This window comes from Oryza sativa, chromosome 4 (assembly GCF_034140825.1).
Source record: "Oryza sativa Japonica Group chromosome 4, ASM3414082v1".
Lineage (NCBI taxonomy): Eukaryota > Viridiplantae > Streptophyta > Magnoliopsida > Poales > Poaceae > Oryza > Oryza sativa.
In genome coordinates, this window is record NC_089038.1 from 11,020,066 (window position 1) to 11,042,326 (window position 22,261).

The 22,261-nt window shown below is 47.0% G+C and overlaps 1 non-coding gene across 1 annotated transcript; it reads right to left on the reverse strand.

Annotated features, from left to right (window-relative positions):
• Positions 1-9,218: 9,218 nt before the first annotated feature.
• Positions 9,219-9,325, reverse strand: LOC112938867 (small nucleolar RNA R71). Its single transcript, XR_003242187.1, has one exon. It is a non-coding gene; the product is annotated as a small nucleolar RNA R71 (small nucleolar RNA).
• Positions 9,326-22,261: the final 12,936 nt, after the last annotated feature.

The window sequence follows — 22,261 nt, forward strand, 5'->3', positions numbered from 1 at the left end:
AGTTAGTGGCAAGTCGTCAAACAGGGTATCCTTGGTAAGTGGGATATCTTAGACTGAAGCATTTGGTGGTAAGCTGGAAGGAAGCTCCAAGCATGGTATCCTAGTAATGACAAGCTGATATCGACGCATAACATGAAGTGGGTAACTTGTATGAGGTTGACGCCAAAGATATGAACTATGAGAAGTTCTGGAACTGAAGTCCCATCTTCAAGTGCCGCAACCCAGTCAAAGTCAGCTAAAGGTTCAACCAGGGACAAGTCAGGTGAAGAGAAGATTCCATCTGCAACAGGAGATCGAGCCAAGCAGTCCAGAGTGGAGAAGTTGTGCTAGGCAAGTTTGTTATAGAAGACGGAACGGAAGAAGTCAGGCAAGAAGAGAAGACCGCCCAACCTATCTTCTTGCTAGGCTCCTCGAATCTCAGGGACGAGATTCCTGTAAGGGGGGTGGATTTGTCACGTCCTGATAAATTCATCCCAAAATAAAAATCATTTTCTAAAAGGAATAATAGAATTAATTAAAATTCGAAAAGAAATTGACAAACACTAAAATACATGCCAGAAAAATTCGAATGTGGTCCGGAGAATTTTTGTTAAATTCTCCTTGGTCTAAAAGGAGCCCTCAAATTTTACTTGAATTTTCAGAGCACCAAAAATATTTATTAAACAACAACAACAATTATCAGAGTTTATTAAAAAGAAAAACCTAAAAATAACCCTCTCCTTCCCTTTGGGCCAAGTCTGGCCCAAGGTTTCTCCCCTCTCCCTCTCGGCCCGCGGCTGAAGTCCCTCTCTCCTCCCTCTCTTTCTCTCCCTCTCCTTCTCTTGGGCCTCCTCTTCCCCTCCCGGCCCACTCCCTCCTCTCCTCCTCCTTCTGGGCCGCCCCTCCCCTCCCTCCTTCCCGCCCGGCCCAAGCCGCGCCACCCAGCCACCTGGCCCACACCGAGCCGCTCCCCGCACGCGCGCAGCACGTGCGGTCGTCTTCCTCCTCCCGCACGACCTGCTCTCTCTCTCCCCGGAAACCTAGCGCCAAACCTCCCCAAAATCCACGTGATTCAAACCGGGAATTCCAAAATTGATTAGGGGGAATTAATCCCCTTTCCCTCCTCTCTCTTTCCCCCTTAATTCCCCCTTGAATGGCGCCCCCAATCGCCGGGAACGGACGCGCCAACTCCGGCCACCTTCCATGGCCGCCGGCCGGCTTTTCCGCCGCCGTTCCCCGCTCCTCCCGTGGCCGGCTCCCTCCCCACGCCTATAAAATGGAATCCCCATCCTTCGTTCTATCGTTTTAGCCCCTTCCCGAGCCTCCCCGTGGTCGTATCACCTCTCCCCGCCTTCTCCTTCTCTCTCTCCAGCGCCGGCCAGCCTCCAGCCGCCTCTCCCTCCTCGCCCGAGCGCCATCCGGTCGCGCCGTCGCCGCCCTCGGCCTCACAGCCGCCTCCTCTCCCCCGGTCAGCCCTCCGTTTCGCGGGGAAATCACCGGAGACGTGTCCTCGCCGGCAAAACAGTGGCGTTGCCGCCACTGTACTGCCTCCAGCTGCCCCTGCCGCGCCACTCAGGTGCGGGCCGGCTGCGCCGTCTCCTCCCTCGGCGTCGCCGCGTCGACCTCCACCCCGGCCTGCCCTCGGTTTCACCGGAACGCCATCGCCCGCGTCGGTCTCGCCCTCCGCCTCGCCGGAGTTCCTCCGGCAGCCCCGTCCGCCGTGCCAGTGCGCCGGCCGACGTCGCCGTCTCCACCTCCGGCATCGCAGCGGCAAGGTCGCCCTCGGCCTAGCCTCCCCTCCATCCGAACCCCGCCGGTGTTCGTTATCGTCGTCTCCGTTCGTCCTCGTCGACGACTCCTCCGGTCGGTTGTTCCTCCTCGCCGGCTCGTCGTCTCGCTGCGCCGCCTCCGTTGTCGGATTCGCAGCGGCGTGTTCCACGCCGTCCTCGTCTCCGTGCAGCTGCTGCTAGCTGTCCCTCGTCGCCTCCTCGCCGGCCCCGGTCGTCGTCGTCGTCGTCCTCCCGTCGTTCCCGGTCATCGTGGCGTTCGTCCTTCCGTCAAGCCGTTCTCGTCCGTCGTCCGCGTCCGTCAAGTGTGCCGCTGCAGCCCCGTCGTTGTCTTTGTCCTCGCCTCCGCGTGTGCCAACACCCGCGACCGGTTGCACCTCGGCTGTGGCGGACTCGGAGCCAGACCCAGCGTGTGGCCCGTGGGCACCGCTAGAGTACTGCGAAGGCTCCACAACACTGGGTCGGCCGGGTCCTGGTCGATCCGGTCACTTGAATTTTGACCCCTACGAGGGATCGGACGTCGAGACCACCTGGGATGGAATCCCGCTACAGGAGAACCCCGATCACGTTAAGAAGGAAAAGAAGGGGGAGGAGCAAGAGGCCAAGGTGGATAGAGGGCACCGAGTCAGGTGCTAGCGATCGTACCTGCGAGGGGGGCGTTTGAAGGTCCACTTCGGGGGCTCGATGAAGCTCCCCCGGCACGGCTCCGTTTGCCCTATCTTCCGGAACCACTTCTTCTTCCGTCTAGCCTCGGACGCGGCAGGGCGTTTGTGGCCCACCGGTGGTCGGTCCGCCGTTCGCTCGGAGCCCCCTCCGCGCGGGGGAGAAGGCGGCCGAGATTTGGACACCTTTCGCTTCCCTTGCGGGTCGCCGGCCGAGTCTCCCCCGGGCCCACGGCTCGGACCGGGTGCCCTAGAGCCGCCGCCCCCAACGGAGCCGCCGGTCCGACTGCCGCCTGCGGTCGCGCCGCTGCTACCTGGGCCGTCGCCGCCACCACTGGCGCCGCCCCGGCGGGACAGACCCCTGCTAGCACCGACGGCCGACATCACAGCCAGGATACTCTCCCGGTCGCGGTCGCTGCAGAGGAGGAGGATCCTGTCAGGAATCAGCGTTTCCTCTTCACCCCAGTCCCAGCGCTCACCCACGTGGGTGCGCATGGGATCGTTGTGCCCGACATACTCCCACGCGCCGCGGGACCGCTCCTGGAGAGGCGCGATGCGACGTCGGAAGTAGTCGCCGAACACCATCGCCCCCGTTAAGCCCTGGCTTCGCAGGCCCCTGAGGTGGTCCCGCACTGCGTCGTACTCCTCGCCCATCTTTTCTAGAATAAGTGACCACTTTAAAGTATTACTTATCTTATTAATTTACCACTCATTTAATTTTTTTGGTCTTGCCTCAATTATACTTCTATGCAAACACCTATTATTTAATAGGGTAAATTCGATCCATGCTATTGTAATTTTGCCATATTAAAAAAATAATTATTACCTCCCTCATAATTTAGACAAAAATTTCTCCTTGATCGGAGCTATCAGACCCTAAAAAGCTAAATCGGCTAGCTGAGAATCGGTCAGAGCCAAACTGTAGCACCTATTCCTCATCTCTCTGAATCTCTGAATGTAATCCAGCACAGATTCATCATGCCTTTGTCTGATTGCTGTCAGGTCAGATAATTTCATCTCACGGATCCCACTGTAAAAATAACTGTGAAGCTGTTTCTCCAAATCGGCCCAACTATTGACAGAGTTGTATGGCAAAGAAGAAAACCAAGTGAATGCCGATCCGGATAAGGACAAAGGAAACAATCTAACCCTTAAAGCATCAACAGCCGATGCCTCACCACATTGTCTTGTCCTGAGAATTTTGAAAAACCTGGAACTTCGTATCGGTTAGGTAATGGAACCCTCTCAAACCACTCAGGGTACGGATGCCGATACAAGTTTCCAGTATCCTTCGGCTTAAGCCCAAACTGCTCCCTCATCACATCTGCAATCATAACGGCCCATTGTCTCTGCTGAGGCACCCCTTGCGCTTGTTGTTGTATCGGCTCAAACTGGTTGAACCTAGGAGCATACTGAGGCTGAGGCGATCCCCCCTGTTGATAGTGAACATGAGGTGAAGGGGGCTGGTATTGATAATTCAAGTTACTCCCTTGGTAGTTCTGGACATTCGGCTGAATATTACGCACTAACTGCTCAGGGATAACTTGGGCAGCAACCGATTGTCCGGTTGTACAACGTGTACCAGATGCTCAGGGATGACTTGAGTCACATTCTGACGCGACTGCCGATTATCAGGCGTCCTCAACCCAGTCGGCATCTACTGGACCGTCTTTTGCTGGATCGGCTGAGTTGTCTGCTGTTGAATCGGCTGACCTATCTGCTGCCTTGGTGGCGTGTGCTGAATGGATCCACCAGTCGGCTGAGTTGGCAAAAACATTGAAGCAATTTGCTCTTGAGACCGCCGATTGATATTCTGACCAGCATGTTGCGGTTGTTCTCTAGACAAGAGGCAAGGATTACTAATTATTTGCCTTGGTGCCAATGACGGTGCAGCTGGTGCTGGAGTCGAAGCTGATGCCATCGGCTGGATTGATGGTGCATTGGTAGCAGACTGTTGGTTACCAGTTACCAATTTTCTGTAATTTGGGAAAACGTCTCCTGGAAGATAAACTGGCCCTATAACTTGGTGCTCAGCTATTGTACCATCAACCACATACTTTACCATTTTTGTGAAGGTATTGACCAGGACTCCTGATTGGTTGATCAAAGCATGTTGCACTGCGTAGTCAATCCGATCTTGGAAGTTGTTAAATTGCGGTTGCACTTCGTTGTTATCTTCACCAAGATCCTCAACCACTCCATCTTGAAGGCCGTCACCTTTCTTGCCTGAGCCATCGGCAATGCCTTTATCGCCTTGGGATGAGCTTGATCCAACTTCGTCGGCAGTAACTACTTTTACTTTGTACTTTTGGTAAACTTTCCCACGGGTTTCTACGAACGACTTCATGAATTGCTCCTGAGCGCTCTTCATCATTAATTCAAAATCCTTCCTTTGTTCTGGTGACAGCTTATCTATAGTGACTGGAACAATGTTCCCTTCATTAACGTCGGACCCAATCGGTTTTGGAATCTTGATTTGAGGGTCTGATGACATGCCCGTCGATGATAGAGGTGGCTTTTCTGCTGACATGTTTGTCGTGTCCCACCAGGCTTGCCAAAAGCGTGTTGATGCGAAAAACACACACTGGCCTGGAAGATCAGCTTAACTTCAGTGCAGGTACAAAAATCTTGCCTTTAGGTTCATGAGCGTGCCAATTGATTTGATCCTGCAATCAACAAGAAATAAAGACAGGAAAATAGTGGTTAAATCTATAAACGATAGCCGATCGGCCAGTCGCCGATGACGTATCATTTATCTTTTAGCCAATGTCATATTTGAGTCGATCGACAGTTGTAAATAGGCAAGAAAGAACTAAATATATTCGATCGGCTAAAGATATTAATAGTATATAATACTTCCGTCGATATATACTTAACTCAAGTGATTGGGATAGATCGGTCGCCATGCCGAGACAGTATAAATCACTTAGATTGAAATATATATTAACAAGAAGATTATAACCATTCATAGCATAGCCGATCAGATAGATCCAGCATGTATCGACTAATACTCCGATACTACTCCATATTGATATATCTAAATGCGACAAGATCTTAACATAAAGGGCGGATTTAACATGTCAATGAAGCATATAAGATATAGAGTAGTTAAATCGGCTGAAACCCCGATGAAACCTTATTCGGCAACCAAAAGCAGGCTAGAGATTGAGATTCTAATCACGACTTATAAGGTCAAACTCAACTAATGCAGCTATAAGTATGAAAAGAAGGACAATATCTAGACAATCAAGCAGTTGGATGTTTCATAGGATGGTGGATACCCTATATAATCTAAGTCAATATTGGTATTTAACCTAATCGGCTGCCTTTCAATGATAGATGTTAGCCGATTGAAGGTTAAATAACGATATTGTCAGATATTAGATAGGATATATGATAACTCGACGAATTACATAAACAAGATTAGAGTATCATAAAGATGGAAACAGTAATCCCGAGAACGCATGCCGCCATAACAAGTTTTACCTCTAGTTGAAGATCGAAACCGATGCAGCTCAACCCGAAAGCAAGAACTCGTCAAAAGTAAACGAAAGTAAAAGGGTGGCGATGCGCCAAGATTGTTATTGAACGTGTGTTGTTTGATTACATGGGTTCGGGTCATATTTATACCCGAGATACAAAATACGTCCTTGTCGGACACGACTATTATCTCTAACAAACTCCAAGATACCATAAGTCTTTGCGGCAGACTTTTGCCCAAACTTATCTCTAAGGAAATTACATAAATATCCTAATTTGTAGATACAATTGCCTTTTCAGGACTCAATCCGTGCGTGGCAATCCCTATGAAGCATATTAACTCAACCCGACAACGTGTACCGAGTCACATTGTCGGAATCGGCTCAATCAGCTACCTAGTTCGACTCGAACTCTGCTGATCCTGATCGTAGCCGATTTAGACTTTAGCCGATTCTTGCTCTATTTCCGGAACAATCTCTATCTTGGATTCTACTTCGATTTTATCTCCATCTCCGATACCTAAATTACCATATTTGGTCGTTAACACCCCTCTTCGGCTACCATCTCCCCTTCGCTTCCACCTTCCTTCCGCTTGAAAACTCTCTCCTTGACGATCTTCTTCGGTGGCATCTGTGGTTTCGCTCGGAGCTCCCCACGGTCAGCGCTAGCTGTTGTCGAATGGACAACTGTGTCACATCGAAAGGCGTGGTTATCTCAACAGTGGTTGGAAAAGAAAGACAATTGTATTACTTAGTAAAATTTTTTGGATCCCCCTATTACATGGCCTTAGGGGGCTATTTATAATCCTATTACAGGCTCCCCCCTTTAGGGTTTTGGTTTTACGGGGGAATTTACATGGTTACCCTTATGATAGGGACATTATTGGGGGCACACAGTGTCTTTTACATGTATGGCCCCTATTGGGCTTAAATGGCTTGGCCCATCTATTTGTCAAAATTCCCCGAAGGCGTAGCGGCCCGCTGGGCCTCCTGACGGCGAGGTTCGGTACTTGGCGAAACCCGTGCCTTCGTGCTAAGGATTTCGCCTCACCATCTTCGCCCGTGCGGCCCTCTGATGAGGTCTTCGCTTGGCGAAGTCGGCGTTTTCCGAGCCACAGCTTTCGCCATGTGGCCTTCGCCCATATGGTTGCCTTCTCGACCTTTGCCGTTTGCCTCCAGTCTGAGCCTGTCGCCTAAGTTCAGGGTTTGGGTAGGTCCGGCCGAAGGGCCCCGTGGTGTACCTCCAACAATTATAATGCATATTTGTTTTCAAATAATATAGTTCCACTTGTATTTGGAGAATAACATATTGCAGGAATTTATCAAATAAAATAAAGAGAATGTGGAGAAAACCTCACTCCTAAGCAAGCAAATGGATAAGGTGGCCCACATGTCAAGTGTAATCATCCGAAAACCACCCTAAATGTCAAAACCGCGATGAGGACCCACCTGTCAGCCACCCTGCCGAAGCCGGAGGCCTGCTGGGCCGGCCCAGGTTCGGCCGAACCCTAGCGGCGTCCAGTCAGGTCAGCCCTCCACGTGGACGTCTAGGATTGCTTCTCAATGACAGTTGTGAGGATAAAATGGACATTTCGCATGATAGTAACCATCATACCGACCCTATAAAAGGAGGAGCTCATTCACTCTCTTAACACACTCAAGCAAGCTCAAATTCCTCTTCATACTTTAGTACTAGTATCTTAGTGCTAAGTGGAGTAGAATAGAATAGTATTCGGAGTCCTCGGAGTCTTCGGAAGAGTTTCGGTATGGCTCTAGCAGCTCTTGTATTCTCTTATGTAATACTTTCGATATTAATGAAATACTCTTCTCTATATATCTTTGGTACTTTGTTTAGTCTGAGTCCTTATCTTAATTTATATATGTGTCGTACCGATTGTGTGGGTAGCCTACCAGTGAGGTGCAATGGTGCGGGTTTAATGTCCGAATTATCGGTTGCTCTATGTCATGTGCACATGTGTAGATTAGTATTTAGTAATGTAAGCGTGGTGCTTAGATTATAAGATATCATTAATTGGGTATATATGTTGTGGGATAATAGAGGTGGGCCGCTCATGGTGATAGCTCAATACGGGTATTCCTCCACATTAGTATATATTCCTAAGACAAATTCCTGGGGAGGGTACTCCTCCGTATTTAGCCTCAGTTGGACGGCCACGACAAGTTGTCGTAAGGAACTTGGCAACCCAGGGTGGTATCTCGAAGTACCAGGAGGGCACTGTTAGGGGGTATTGGCCACACGATTGTATACTAGCAGATGTAAACTAGGATTTGAGTGTATGTTAGAAGTATAGGAATTGAGTGCTTTCTAAATATTCTTCCACTTAGTTAGAATTACTTTATTATGAGGATTTGATTAGCTTTGCTTCGTGTCACTCTACACTTATATTAAACTTAACCCCTGCTTAGACTTTGACAATTACAAGTAATATATGCATAAAGTGCATTAGTAAAGTTCACTCTTATTATCTTCCCTTGGGATTAAAAATACGATACCTTGAAATACTTCCGGGTGAAATGCTACAATGGTATATCCGTGCACTTGCGAATTACTTCTGTAACCATAAATATACCAGGACTATTTCTAGCGCCATTGCTAGGAAAGAATATTTCTAGTAATGTCGTTAAGAAATACCAACAAGCATTTTTGGCGCCGTTGCCGGGGAAGATTAATAATGAGATGACTAAGTTAATAACTTTATATATATAGTACCTCTATATGAGTCGCTGTCCTTTGCAGGCTAACCTTGATTGTTTTCACTTGTGTCGTGAAAACAAGGTAGTGTATTACTGGTTTCAATTTACCAAAATACATTAACGAGAATCCAGAGGCCTTATTCTGCAGCGTCAAACCTCGTGTCATCCCTCCATAGAAGAGACTCTCCGAAAAGAAACCATCCATCCAAGCGTCACCAAGTTTTAGGAACATGGCCGAGAAGACCCTTCGCGAATTCGCTGCCCCGTCTGCTGACAATGTGACTGTTGGCCCGGCTGTCAACATCGGAGACACTATTTTGGACCTTAAATGCAGCCTGGTAACTATGGCGCAGGCAAGCCCATTTTGCGGCAAGCCGAATGAGGACGCAAGCACTCATCTGCAGCAATTCTTGGAGATCTGTAGCACTTACACGGTAGAAGGTGTCATTCCGGACGCCGTGAGGCTATGTCTGTTCCCTTTCTCACTCTTGGGAAAGGCAAAGCAGTGGTTCTACGCGAACTAGGCGACAGTTAACACTTGGGATAGATGCTCCACCGCGTTCCTCTCCAAATTCTTCCCGATGGACAAGACCAATGCCCTTCGCGGGAGAATATCAAGTTTTCAGCAGACCAGGGATGAGATGATTCCCGAAGCATGGGAACATCTCCAGGAGTATGTAGCCGCCTGTCCTTATCATGGGATGGATGACTGGCTCATCCTGCAGAGTTTCTACAATGAACTCACTCCCTCGTCCAGGGATCACCTGGATGCTACTACTAGGGGTGCCTTCTTCTTAAAGACGGTCCGTGCGGCCATTGATCTTATTGAGAAGATGGTATCCAACATGGGCTGGAGCGAAGAACGACTCCAGACCCATCATCGTGGCATGCACACCATTAAGGAGATGCTTGCCGCTAAACTGGATCTCCTGATGAAGAAACTAGACGATCAAGAGAGGGCCAAGCCGTAGGCCACCGTCAAAGCATTGGATTCGCACATCACATGCAAGGTATGCGGAAGAACAAGTCACTCGGGGAACGATTGCCCGGAGTCCCGTGAGGAAGCCATGTTCATGGGGAACAATGGCTACCGGCAACAAGGAGGCCACGGGTGGAACCAGCCCTGGCCATTATACCAAGGAGGCAACAACGGCAATAACAATAACGGTAATTTGAACTAGCCCTCCTTAATGGACTTAGTTTTTGCACAAGCTAAAACAACTGATGCTACAAACAAAAAACATGCCATTAATGATAAAGTCCTTGAGAACATAAATGTTAAGTGAGAAGGCTTCGCTTCCACTTTCCAAAACCAGCTGAGCTGCAACAAAAGGATAGAGACTCAGCTGGCGCAGCTAGCCGCTTTAGTACCTGCTAAGGAGACGGGAAGGATTCCGATGCAACCCGAACCTTCCCTAGAAAATGTTAAGGCGATCACCACGAGGGGAGGAAAATCCACTCGGGATCCGCCATATTCTAACATTGCAGGGACCAGGCAAGCTGGCAAGGAGGCACGGTCTGCTAGCACAACTGAACTCGAGGAAAATGAGGAGGTGCAGCCGGACAAGATCCCGCCGCAGGAATACTGCGACACGACGCTACTGCCATTCCCTCAACGCCAGAGGAAGCCTTCTGTGGATGAGCAATCCGCTCGGTTCATGGATGTCACCCAAAAGATCCACATCAACATCCCATTTGTGGATGCAATGCGGGTACCAACATACGCCCGCTACCTCAAGGACATCCTGAACAACAAGAGGGCGTTGCCTACCACGGAGATGGTCAACCTTACGGAGGAGTGTAGCAATGCTATACTCCATCGGCTCCGGGAAAAGAAGAAAGATCCGGGGTGTCCCACAATATCATGCTTAATTGGGATCCAACACTTCGACCATGCCTTATGCGATCTTGGGGCCAGTGTCAGCGAGATGCGAAAGGATGTCTTCGACAAGCTGAACTATACGGTGTTAATCCCAACACCAATGAGGCTCCAACTGGCTGATTCCTCTGTTTACTACCCAGCGGGCATCGCCGAGGACGTGCCAGTAAAAGTCCGGGACTTCTTCTTCCCGGTGGATTTCGTGGTACTTGAGATGAAGTCAGATAAGGAGACGCCTTTGATTCTGGGGCATCCATTCCTGAGTACTGCCAAAGCCAGTATTGATGTGGGGGCTTGAAACATCCGGTTCCACATCAATGGAAGGGAGGAGAAGTTCGACTTCAAACCAAGAGCAGAACAATGCTTAGGTCAAGATCAGGTACGGGCCAAACCCACCGCAAATCCAAGAAGTCGAAGTGCAGCTACCAGAGATGGACAGCCTCATAGTCTTCATGAAGAAATTCCTGCAGATTGAAACAACCAGGAAGAGGCCCTATCCAAGGAAGACACTGGCAAAAACTGGTGCACGAGCCAAGAAGCCTTTGGCTCCGGCTCCCAGGAAACCACCGCCCACACCAAGGAACAAAAAGGTGTGCGGGTAAAACAGACGACGTCCGCTCCTTCACCTCCAGAGACGGACAAAAAATCTTCGCACTAAAATTGCTGGAGGTACGGTCTTGCTCGTTGGACCTAAAATCGACGTCACCCTCGCCAATAGGTAAAGTTGGTATGTATCTCATGTTTATTTTCATCAATTTGATTCTTGCATTCATAGCATATTTGAATTTCCTGAAAACATTGCATTAGGAATTTAAAATTTGAGACAAATTTGGACAATGAATTTTCTGAGCACAAAGAAATAAATTTTGCAGCATTTATCAACGTGGCTCCTACACGTGTAGCCGTTGGAGTCCAACGGCCGAATGTGGGGCCAGTTGGGCCCACCAATGGTTCGGCCGAATCGGCCGAAGCAACGGTCAGGTTATCCCTTTTTGTGCCAGTGGCTAGTGGGTCCCACCTCACAGTTATAGCCATTGGTAGATCATTATAAAAAGGGTATGGCCGGTAGAAGGAGTTCATCCCATTCTCAAACCATCTTCACTCCTTCTCAAAGTTTCTTTTTGCTCTCAAGCTCATTCCAAGCTAGTTCAAGCTTTGCCTCACATTTTAGAGTTCTACATTTGCATTTGCATATACAACTTACTTTGGTGCAAGGCTAACCGGCACGTAGATTGTCTTGTGTTAGCTTAGCCCCCGCTCGAGTTTTGCCTTGTGCTCTTGCTCTTATTGCATTCATGAAGAAACGACACTCTCGCTTGTTCAAGGGGTACGGCTCTCAATCCAGCCGTCAACAACACGAGTCAAGTGATCGGTCATCCGCCGATGTGCCGATGGAGGATACGGGTGCTGAACCGCTACTCCTAACCGACGCCGATCTTGATCTTGTTAGTGGACGGGAACCTCAAGCCTACGAGACGCTGATGGACCGAGTGTTAGCTCACACCCGAGCGTACGTTTCGGGATTGCTCCAGAAAACAGAGTCGATTTTCAGAAGGCAACTTCCGGTTTTGAGAAAAACAGATTTTGGGAAGATATTTTTGGTGCACCGATTTGTAAGAAACCTAGAACCAATGACATCCATAATCCAACTCTTAGGCTCATGCATAAATGGATTTCCATGACTTTGTTTCCTAGTGGAGATCTTAGACTTGTTCATGATAATGAGTTATCCTTAAGCTTGCTTAAGGATGAGTTTTCCTCATTTCTTCTCCATTTTATTTGCTTAATCCCTAGAAACAAATAATACTACAAGTACAAGTGGAAGTAGATTATTCTAAAATAAATATGCATTGCAAGCATAGCTAAATCTCCTTTATTTTAGTTATATTTATGGTCGTCATTGGTATATAACGACCATCAACACCGTTTCAAGAGGACGTGTTGCAATGCCTTATCAACTTTGAGATGACCTTTCTACTGTCATTCTTCAATGTAATGACGTATCTTCTATGTCACCTTGTGAAAGAGATCGATATTCTCGGTCCTGTGTACCTACACAACATGTTTCCTTTAGAGAGGTACATGGCTGTTCTAAAGAAGTACGTTTGTAACCGTTCTCGTCCAGAAGCAAGCATCGCCAAAGGGTATGGAACAAAGGAGGTCATTGAGTTCTGTGTTGAGTTTATTGAAGACCTTCGTCGAATCGGGGTACCATAATCAATCCATGAGGGGAGAGTACGGGGAAAGGACACTCTTGGCAGGAAAGCAATAATGAATGTAGACAATGATTTATTCCGTAAAGCACATTTCACGGTTTTGCAATAATCTTTGTTGGTAGCTCCTTACGTCGAGGAGCACCGGGTGATTGTTCACTCAAAAAACATCAGCATGTCCGATGCCTGGATTACACGCCATCACATTTATACTTTCCCCACTTGGCTGCAACAACATCTCGTGGGTAACGGGATGATTGACCGACAACTAGCCTTCTCGGCGAGGGGACCATCTTGCTCGATCTCGACATTTCAAGGATATGAAATCAATGGGTATATATTTTTCACAAGAGCCCAAGACAGAAAGAGCATGAACCAGAAGAGTGTTCGTATCGATGCCATGAGATACGATGGTACAACTAGCACGTATTACAGTGTCATCGATAACATATGGGAACTAGATTATGGTCCCCTGAAGATCCCTCTGTTTCGGTTCCAATGGGTTAGGCTGACTGGTGGAGGCGTAACGATTGATGACAATGGGATGACAACGGTTGACCTTAACAAGGTAGGACACTCAGATGAACCATTCGTCCTAGCCAATGATGTAACGTATGTTTTCTACGTGAAGGACATGTCTAGCAAAGCAAAGAAGGGGAAAGGGCTCGACGAGCCAAGACGCCGTGTGGTTCTCCCAGGAAAAAGGAAAATCGTCGGAGTCAAGGATAAGACTGAACAAAAATTACTATCAGTTTGAGGGGCAACCTCTGTTCACAGTCACGGTTGACCCGGGCATCCTCCTATCAAAGGAGGACACCCCTTACTCAAGCAACGATCATAGCGAAGGAACATTAGCAAGGAGAAAGTATGTGAGGAAGACAGTGACCAAGCTTGTTGTATGGATGATGTAAATTATTTGTAATATATTGAAGGTAAAATTTGCTACAGGACACGCAAAAATTATGTAAGTGTAATTAGCTGAGGGACACCGTGAAAACGCGAATTTGCTAAGGACACAACAAAAAACCGATAATTAGATGCTGGACACCCGTCGAATTATTTTATTATACCCAAAAGAATTGGAGAGAGAAACACCTATTTAAGTACAATTCTACCCTTCAATTTTTTTCTTTTTTCTTTATTGTTCCTTATCTTTTCTCTCTCTCATTCTTTCTCTATTTCTATTTGCTCCTTATTCAAGCGAGCTCGAGGATGGCAGTGCAGCGAGGTGCGGGCCGGTGCGGTGCCTTGACTAGGGAGACCCAGCGCGGTTGTGCGCGGGGGATGGGGCCTACTTGGTGCGGCGGAGGTGGCGCTAGAGTAGGAGGGGAGGTGGTGCCGACGCGGTTAGCGTTGTCGGCCTAATGCTAGGGCAGCTGTGGCTGCGAGGAGAGCAGCTTTGGCCTAGCGGGCACAGGGCAACTGCGATGAGGAGTCCTTCCCTGTCGAGGACCCTCCCCCTGTTGGTGGTGTTGCAGCAGCCGGTGGTGCCCATGACGGCGGGTGTGGCCTGGATGGTGTGCACGGAGGAGATCGCGGTAGCGGACGCCGTGGTACGTCTCCCTGTGCTACATCTTCCTGTGGCGCAGGATGTGCCGCGCCGATTTGCTGACCAGCGACGACGCTGCCGTGGCTAGACATGACGTGCCGTAAGAGCTCCTCGGCGGCTACCTCTGGCCGGCCGCCGGCATCGCCGCATCGCGCCGCGCTCTCCTAGCGCCGCCGCACTAGTGCCGATGCCTGGCCGAGCTCTTCCTCCGTTCGGCCGCGCCCCCATCACACCGGCGCTGCCACCGCTCGTTGCGCCCCTCCGGCCTACCACTCTTTCATCGTCACCATCCTAATGGAGATTTTTTTTTTGGTGTGTGGTGATGCGCAGGGGCAATCTTGGTATTTTGAAAAAAATTCTCACCACTTTAAGCAAGGAAATAATAAAATAATACGTCCAGTGTCCTACGGCAAATTTCACAGTTTTTGTAGTGCCTTGGGCAGTGTCACGTTTTCGCGGTGTCGCTCAGCTAATTACACAATTTTTACGTGTCCTGTAGCAAATTTTGCGTATATTGAAGGTCCATCTATTTGGATTGATTTTTAATATATTCTCCTTAGTTTCATGATTATTGAAAAGTGTTGGGAATTTTAAACTATTTAAATAGGTCATATGTTAATTATATGTGGTTATTGAAATACATTAGGTATTTTAAACTATTTAAAATAGGTCATATGTTTATTATATGTGATTCTTGAAATGTAATCGGAATTTTAAACTATTTAAACAGGTCATATGTTAAATATATGTGATAGGAATTTTAAAATATTTATTTTCTTTAAATGAATACTACTAGGCTTTTGCCCAGTAGTGTAATTTTATAAATAGAAGAAAGTTATTTACAAAAAGGAAAACAAAAAATTATAAGAGGATCAAACCCCCAAAGCAATCAGAAATGTTGTATCCAGTAAGAAACATGTTGCCTAAGTTCACCATTCATTCTGCACATATGAAGAAGAATATCATTCCTAAAAGCATACCACCAACTATCAAAAGCAGGATTGACGTTCTGAAAAATCTTTCCATTGCGCTGTTTCCAGATATGCCAGCAAGCTATGAAACAAATCTCCAAGAAACCCTTCCCTCTTAATCTCAGTCTGGCTGATGTGCGCTAGGGTTCCCAATCTTCCGAAAAGTTCTGATAAACAACGATTTGGGTGGAGTCGCGACACAAATCGATCCGGCTTCTTGAACACGCACGCTCTTGGGCCCCGCAATCGCAGCACCACGTCTCCTCTGGTTATCACCCGTGTCAAAACGCGGATGACCTCGCCGAGAAGGCAAATCCCTGTTTGCCAATCGAAGAACACAAACAAGAACGAGATAGAAAAACAACCAAAATTGCAGATGAATGATTAAGCTCACGAGTTACAAACCGATCTAACGGCGAAACTGTTCTCGACAGATTAATCGAAGTAAAACCCAAAAACCTAAAGATGGCGGCAGGTACTGATATATAGAGTTTAGGGTCGTGCAAACCCCTCTCGACGCAACCCTAATGGGTTCCAACACGATACACGGGCCAAAGGCCCAAATACGGTGACGCAGCACCGAGACAGATTCTGGACGTCAAATTGTTCGGTCAATTCCTGTTGACTCGGAAAGAATTTGGACATGGGACTAAAACCATTGGAAAGGTTATCTTCTTAGCTTTCCATCCATATAAAGAACGCCCCAATCCGAGCACGTATGCGACCTGGGCGCCCGTTTTAGTGCAGACTGGTCCTGGACTCCGAATTACACCCGACGTCGACTTGGTTTGGGCCTCCACCTTGACTTGGACGTCCCCGATGATCCTCCATGGCTCTAAGTCCTTCTCCAAGTGTCTCCTTGTCCCCTCCATTGTTCCTAATCACAATATAATCATTAGGTAGCAATCTATTCTCGAATTCATACAAAGAAGAACATAGGAACGAGCTCACCTCTAAATTTAATTGTCGCGCACGAGCTCTTGTTATCTGTCCTTAAATGACCGTTGGAGGATTGTTGTGTCTATCCGAGGTAGTGATGTCCGCATCACTAGCCAAGACAAGCATATGAAAGAACTCCAAAGATGTATTCCAAGAAATTCCACCTCCAACATCTTTTACTGAAGGGGCATTGAAAAAACATATGAAATAGAGTTTCTCTGCACTGAAGTGAACACAAAACACAGGTTAAGTCAGCATTTAGTGGGGCACAATTTTTCATGTCCAACATGTCTCTTGTGTTTAGCCTGTCGCTAAAAAGCAACCAAATTGTCGACCCCCAATTTTGAAAATCGGAAATCTTCTGTGTTTATCAGTACCAATCCCTAGATCAGTAGTTGGTACACACATACATAGCCGAATCACAACATATCACGAATGAATTTAGGCTAAGAAAGTTAAGTGCTTACATTAGGGCCAGGTAGGCCAACAATTATCAGAGAACAACAGCGGAAGACAAAATAATTCAAGGGCCCGGTTGACATGCCACAAGTAGTCGACTGGGGAACGAGACCTAGAACGGAACCGCACTCCGGTCATCTTGTTAAGTACGCAAGCGTACTAACAAGGGCTTCTCTTCATCACTCTGCTAAAAGATATATATATATATAGAGCAACAATGAGTACAAAAGTACTCAACAAGCCACCCCACAAAATGCAATAATGTACAGGATAATACAAGACATGGCTATGCTTACTTTGCGTAAAGCTGAGTTTTCAAATACCATTTCATAAACTTAAGACCTAGCATAAACTGATCAAGTTTTAACTCCATTGTTCATTAAACAGCGACGGTTCTGTCCACCATCCATTGTGTTCCCAAGGATAGCTTCCCGCCATTGGTCGTCATGGTTTTCTGGGGTCTACCTCTTCCCGCCTCTCGAGAAGTTGATCAACCAGTACAAAATCATCATGCATCATCCCACCCAATCAATTTAAGAATTTAGACTCTAGCCAAGTGTAATACATGTCCCAGTGCTCAATAACCGCGAGCACGGCTATTCGAATAGATTTGGTTTACTCACACTGCAGTGGATGTACACTTTACCCGTACTCCGCGACTTGCCCAACACATGAGCCTACGTCCCAACGAATGAGACTTGCCACGGCAAAGCCTTTCAACAACCTCACATTGACAGTACCCGCTCCATGAACTTGAGTCCTCATGCACTCTAGACGTCATAAGTTTCTAGTAGTGATAGGAGTTCTAGCACTCCCGAGGGGAAAACTCATGCAAGCCTAACATTGTATCCTGTTGTTGAACCCAATCCATGCTTTCCTCTTTTGGGTATCTCTTTGTAGTCTTGTAGTCCTGACAAGTCAGTCTCTGGCCATCCGTATCGGGTATCAGCCAGCAGACTGCTTGTTCGTCCACACACCTAAGTGAAACCACTATGCAGGGGTACTGCCTCCGCTCTGCTATCTACTCCGCTAGGTCTATACCCATTCGAGAAGTACGGCTGTACTAGGGTCGTTTCATGCTTAACTTCATGGATCGGTCCTTAACTGACCAGGGATGGCATTAGCCTTTACCGGACACCACCCAAATCCACCAGCCGCCCCAGTCGAAAACATTTGTTTAGTTTTAACTTTCTTTCACAAATCATCTCATCAATGTCATGGCAATGTGGCGCTCATGTCTCCACATTCCATATCTCAACTACCTTCCCCAAAGTAGTTTCCCAAGCATATAGCATTCGATAAATATAAGAATGCATGAATCTAAAGAAGCATTACTAAGCATTTATCATAATTGACTAGGGACTCATACGTAATTATGGGTACAAGAGAATAATGAGATAAGCAATAATCAAAGGCATGGCATAATAACAAGTAGGATATTCATCACTGTATGCAATTTTATTTGTAAACAAAACAATGTCAATTGGGATCAACATGCACAAGGGATGGGGTGATGACTTGCCTGCTCGGGATAGTTCTTATTCTTGATATTATCTTGATCAATCTTCACCTTTTGGAAGCTACATACGCTGCCTCACGACTAACCGATATACAATTTCTATAATACGCGAGAAAAACCAATATTCAAACAACAAGCAAATATGCATGAGCAAAATTAATTGTTGGGGTCGAACATAGGGCTGTTCATACTACTCGTGTTTGCTAATGGATTGTAAGGTGCTACGAAGTTTAAACTATGGGGTGCTCACATATAGAACTCAATACTCAGGACTATATGTCTATGGCTCAATTATCTATCAACTATGGCTATGGGGAGGATTATGGCTACACATGCATCTATCTAAATAAAATGGTTTCTGTCGTTGGATGGATCAATTTAGGATCAAACAAGCAATCAGAGGGAATCATTTATATTATTATTTTACCAATGGGGCATTATTTTAATTATGATCATATTTTACTTGTCATTATAAATTATAAATGGGTTAATAATTATCCATGCAGTATATGCTAGATCTGTGAGGTTATAGGTGCAGATTATTTGTCTGTGTGGTCTCATAACGATCAATTACAGAAGGTCAAGATTTATAATTAGTATTTATCTAATATATGTGCTTATCATGTACCCGGTAGTTTAATGTATGCAAAAGCTAGGTTATTGTCCATCGTATAATTTAAATGGAATGTACAGTAATTGCGAGTGCAAAAATATACTAATATTAGATCATTTACTGAGCATGAGCTATTTACTCTAAGCTATACAGTATATATGATGTAGGTGGATTTGGTGAGTTGGTACTGTTTACCAACTTAAGATTCACTACTAACTAAAAATATACTATTCCATGGGACATGACATTAAGTAATTAGTTCCGTATAGGTGATTTAATCACACTAGCTCTGTCATTATTCCTCATAAACAAGTCAAAGACTTATCTATGTGTATTCATATTTTATTTACATAATCACAAGGGTAAACTTGATTTAAATAACCTATAAGTCATGGGTTTAATCATATGGCCATCGAATATTAAATAAGTACTAGCATTTTCCTATACATCCATTCATTTGAGACATTACCTATACTTAGTTTACATGGTTGTTATTGTGACAAAACATGCTAGAAACAAATATTAGCATATTTTTAAGTTGACCATAATCTAATCATTTGATATTAATTATTTAATAATTATAAATATATTTTATTAAATAGTGAGTTATATACCATTGGAAAGGTTATGAAATTAGATGAATTTAGGTTCAAGTTTCACTCAAATCGGAGTTAAAATGAGCAAGTTATGTTAGTTTAAATATTCAAATTTGAATTAGTCCAAGAAATTGTAAAAAGGCACTATTTATAATTCATTTATTTTTAATCCGAAACATATCCACAACCCTAGTGACCGACAGGTGGGACCTGGAGTTCCTTTTTTTTCCACCGGATTAATTTTTGCTAGGGGAAAAATGGGAGTGGGCCCGGCCTGTCAGCGACTTGGCCAGGAGTCGTCTTCTACCTTCGTCTTCTTCTTCCTCCCGACCAAGCGGGAGCAGCATGGGAACACGGCGCGCACGGCAAGGCCGGCCGAGGGTGACCCGATGGCTGCCAGGGGAGGCGCGGAGCAGCTCTGGCGATCTCCCGCCGGTGACCACGGCGCGTGGCGACGCGGAGGCGAGCGGCGTGGCATGGCTACCATTGCCGAGCTCGGGCTGCAAGTGGCTAGGGCAAAAGGGAGAGTTTCTGATTGAATTGGTGGTCGTGGGAGTATCTACGGGGTATGGGGATTTCGTTTTTCTTGCTAGATGGAGAGGGGAGCTCCCGGGATAGTCTACCCACGGGGAGCTTGCCGGCGGCGGAACGGCGGTCGGGCCGGCACAGCCATAGGCATTAATCGTACAAACTGGAGCCGGTGCTAGCTATTAGAGGTATAGAGTACAAACTGGAGCCGGCACAGCCATAGGCATTAATCGTACCCAGGGATGGAGAGTGCTCGAGGTGACCTACCCACGGCGAGCCCGCCGATGGCGAAGCGGCGGCCGGGATGGGACGCCGAAGGGCGCTAATCGCCAAAATTGGTGGGGGATTTAGCTTCTACATGACTAGGAGGAAATATAGGAGCGAGGTTTTACTGAGAGACGGCGGGATGACGAAGTTCGGCGGTGCGCTGCTCAGTGTTGACGAAACAGGGGGGGCTAGCAGTCGGCGACGCTTGCAGGTGTTCGATGCGTGGTTCCCGACGTCCAGCGGTCCTCGACTCCCTCAATGGCAATGGCGGCAGCACAGCTCTTCCTCCACTCCCTCCAACTGTTAGTGATATGCCCTAGAGGCAATTATAGAGATGATTGTATCACATACAATGTTTACATATTTATCCGATGTTGTTCCTTGAAATAGATAACTCCTTATTGGTTAATGAATATGTGATTCTTTCATGAGACTCTTTATGTTGTTTGTTACTATTTCTAAAGGATCCCTGATCAAATATCATATGTGGAACAAATATGTTTATATGATCAGTACATGTATTAATTGATGATCATGTCTCATGGATCATGGTATAGAGATACCAAATTAATAATGTGGACATATGTTGGTGAACATGTTGTTGGATAGACCCAACATGAGACACTGCAAGAGCCATATGTGTTGTGTCATCAGTGATCTCATTGAGTGTTAGTGTTGAATCCTTAGACCTGAGATTATCATGGTTCTCAACATGTGTAGTAGCTTACTTAGGGACTGCTAAACGCTACTCCGTAATTGGGTAGTTATAAAAGTAGTTTTCGGGTATGCTATGAAACATGTAGTGGGATATGAATAATCAAAATGGGATTTGCCCCTCCTATGGAGAGATATCTCTGGGCCTCTCGATGTTGTAGATTATGAAAGTGCATGGCCATGCCAAAGGTGATTGAGGAGTCAATCACAAGTTATATAATCTATCAATAGGTTCGAGTGAATGATTGAGCTATTAGAGGATGGCACATTTCTAGCCTTGAGCTTAATCGATATCGTGAGGCAAAGGGGTTCATACAAGTATACACTAGAGGTTCAGCCGATATGATCTTTATGTATGCCCGGTGGGTCAATACGTTCTGCTAGGGGCCTCTGTTGACGCGTTGACCGAAAAGGAGTTTTCGGGTTACAGCCGAGTATATATGAACCTACAGGGTCGCACGCTTAATGGGCCAGAATAAGGGGATTGGATAGAGATCCAATATGAGCTTAATTCGGATAGGGATCCGAATAGGAGTCCTACTGGCCTTGGAGGCCCGAGTGATGGATCCTATATATTCGTGAGGGGTGTGACCGGCGGAGGCATTGCATCACATGAGAAACCCTAGCCGTCACTTCCCTCCCCGAGCAAAACCCTAGCCGCGCGCGGGTGCTAGAGGCGCCGCTGTACGTGTGGATACCGGTAGAGGCGCCGCTGTTTTGCGGTGCTGATCGGTGTGGCAGTACGGCGAGGAGAACGCACGAGGAGGACAAGGTCGAGCCGGTGCGATTGACTACTTCCTCTACATCGACGCGCGCTACTTCGCGAGAGTTCCTTCGACTTCTCAGCGTCTTCTTTTGCTGCACCGCGCGTCGAGTGGTAACAATCTATGATCTAATACTTGCATGGTTCCTGGTTTACGCGATAGAAAATTTTGATTTATGCTATCGTAGCCTACCCGTATCCCAACATGTCCGGCCGGGGAGCCTCGCAATGGTGATCTCTAGCGGTGGTGAGAAAGTGATCGCAAGGTGTTCGATGAAATGCATTCGAGGGAAAAAGGCAGAGAGGGATGGGGTATTTATGGGGGCTTGGCTTGGGGATAAGCCAGGATGGCGTGGAGGATAAGATCGGCGGCTGGCGCACTCGATGGCTGTCTACGGCCTAGGTTAGGGAGGTTGACGCGGCTAAGTTTCCTCCTCTCTCACTAACTCGGGGATTTGGGGATCCATGGAGTAATGGTGGCGCTAGGGTTGCAGGCCTCACAGCTAGATGGCTTGAGGAGAAGCCGTTTATCCGATGGGCACGACGAGGGACGATGTGACACGAGGAGATGGGTGAGAGGACAATGGTGACGAAGAGGCAACGTGGTGGCCGTTATCCGTCGTGGCGAC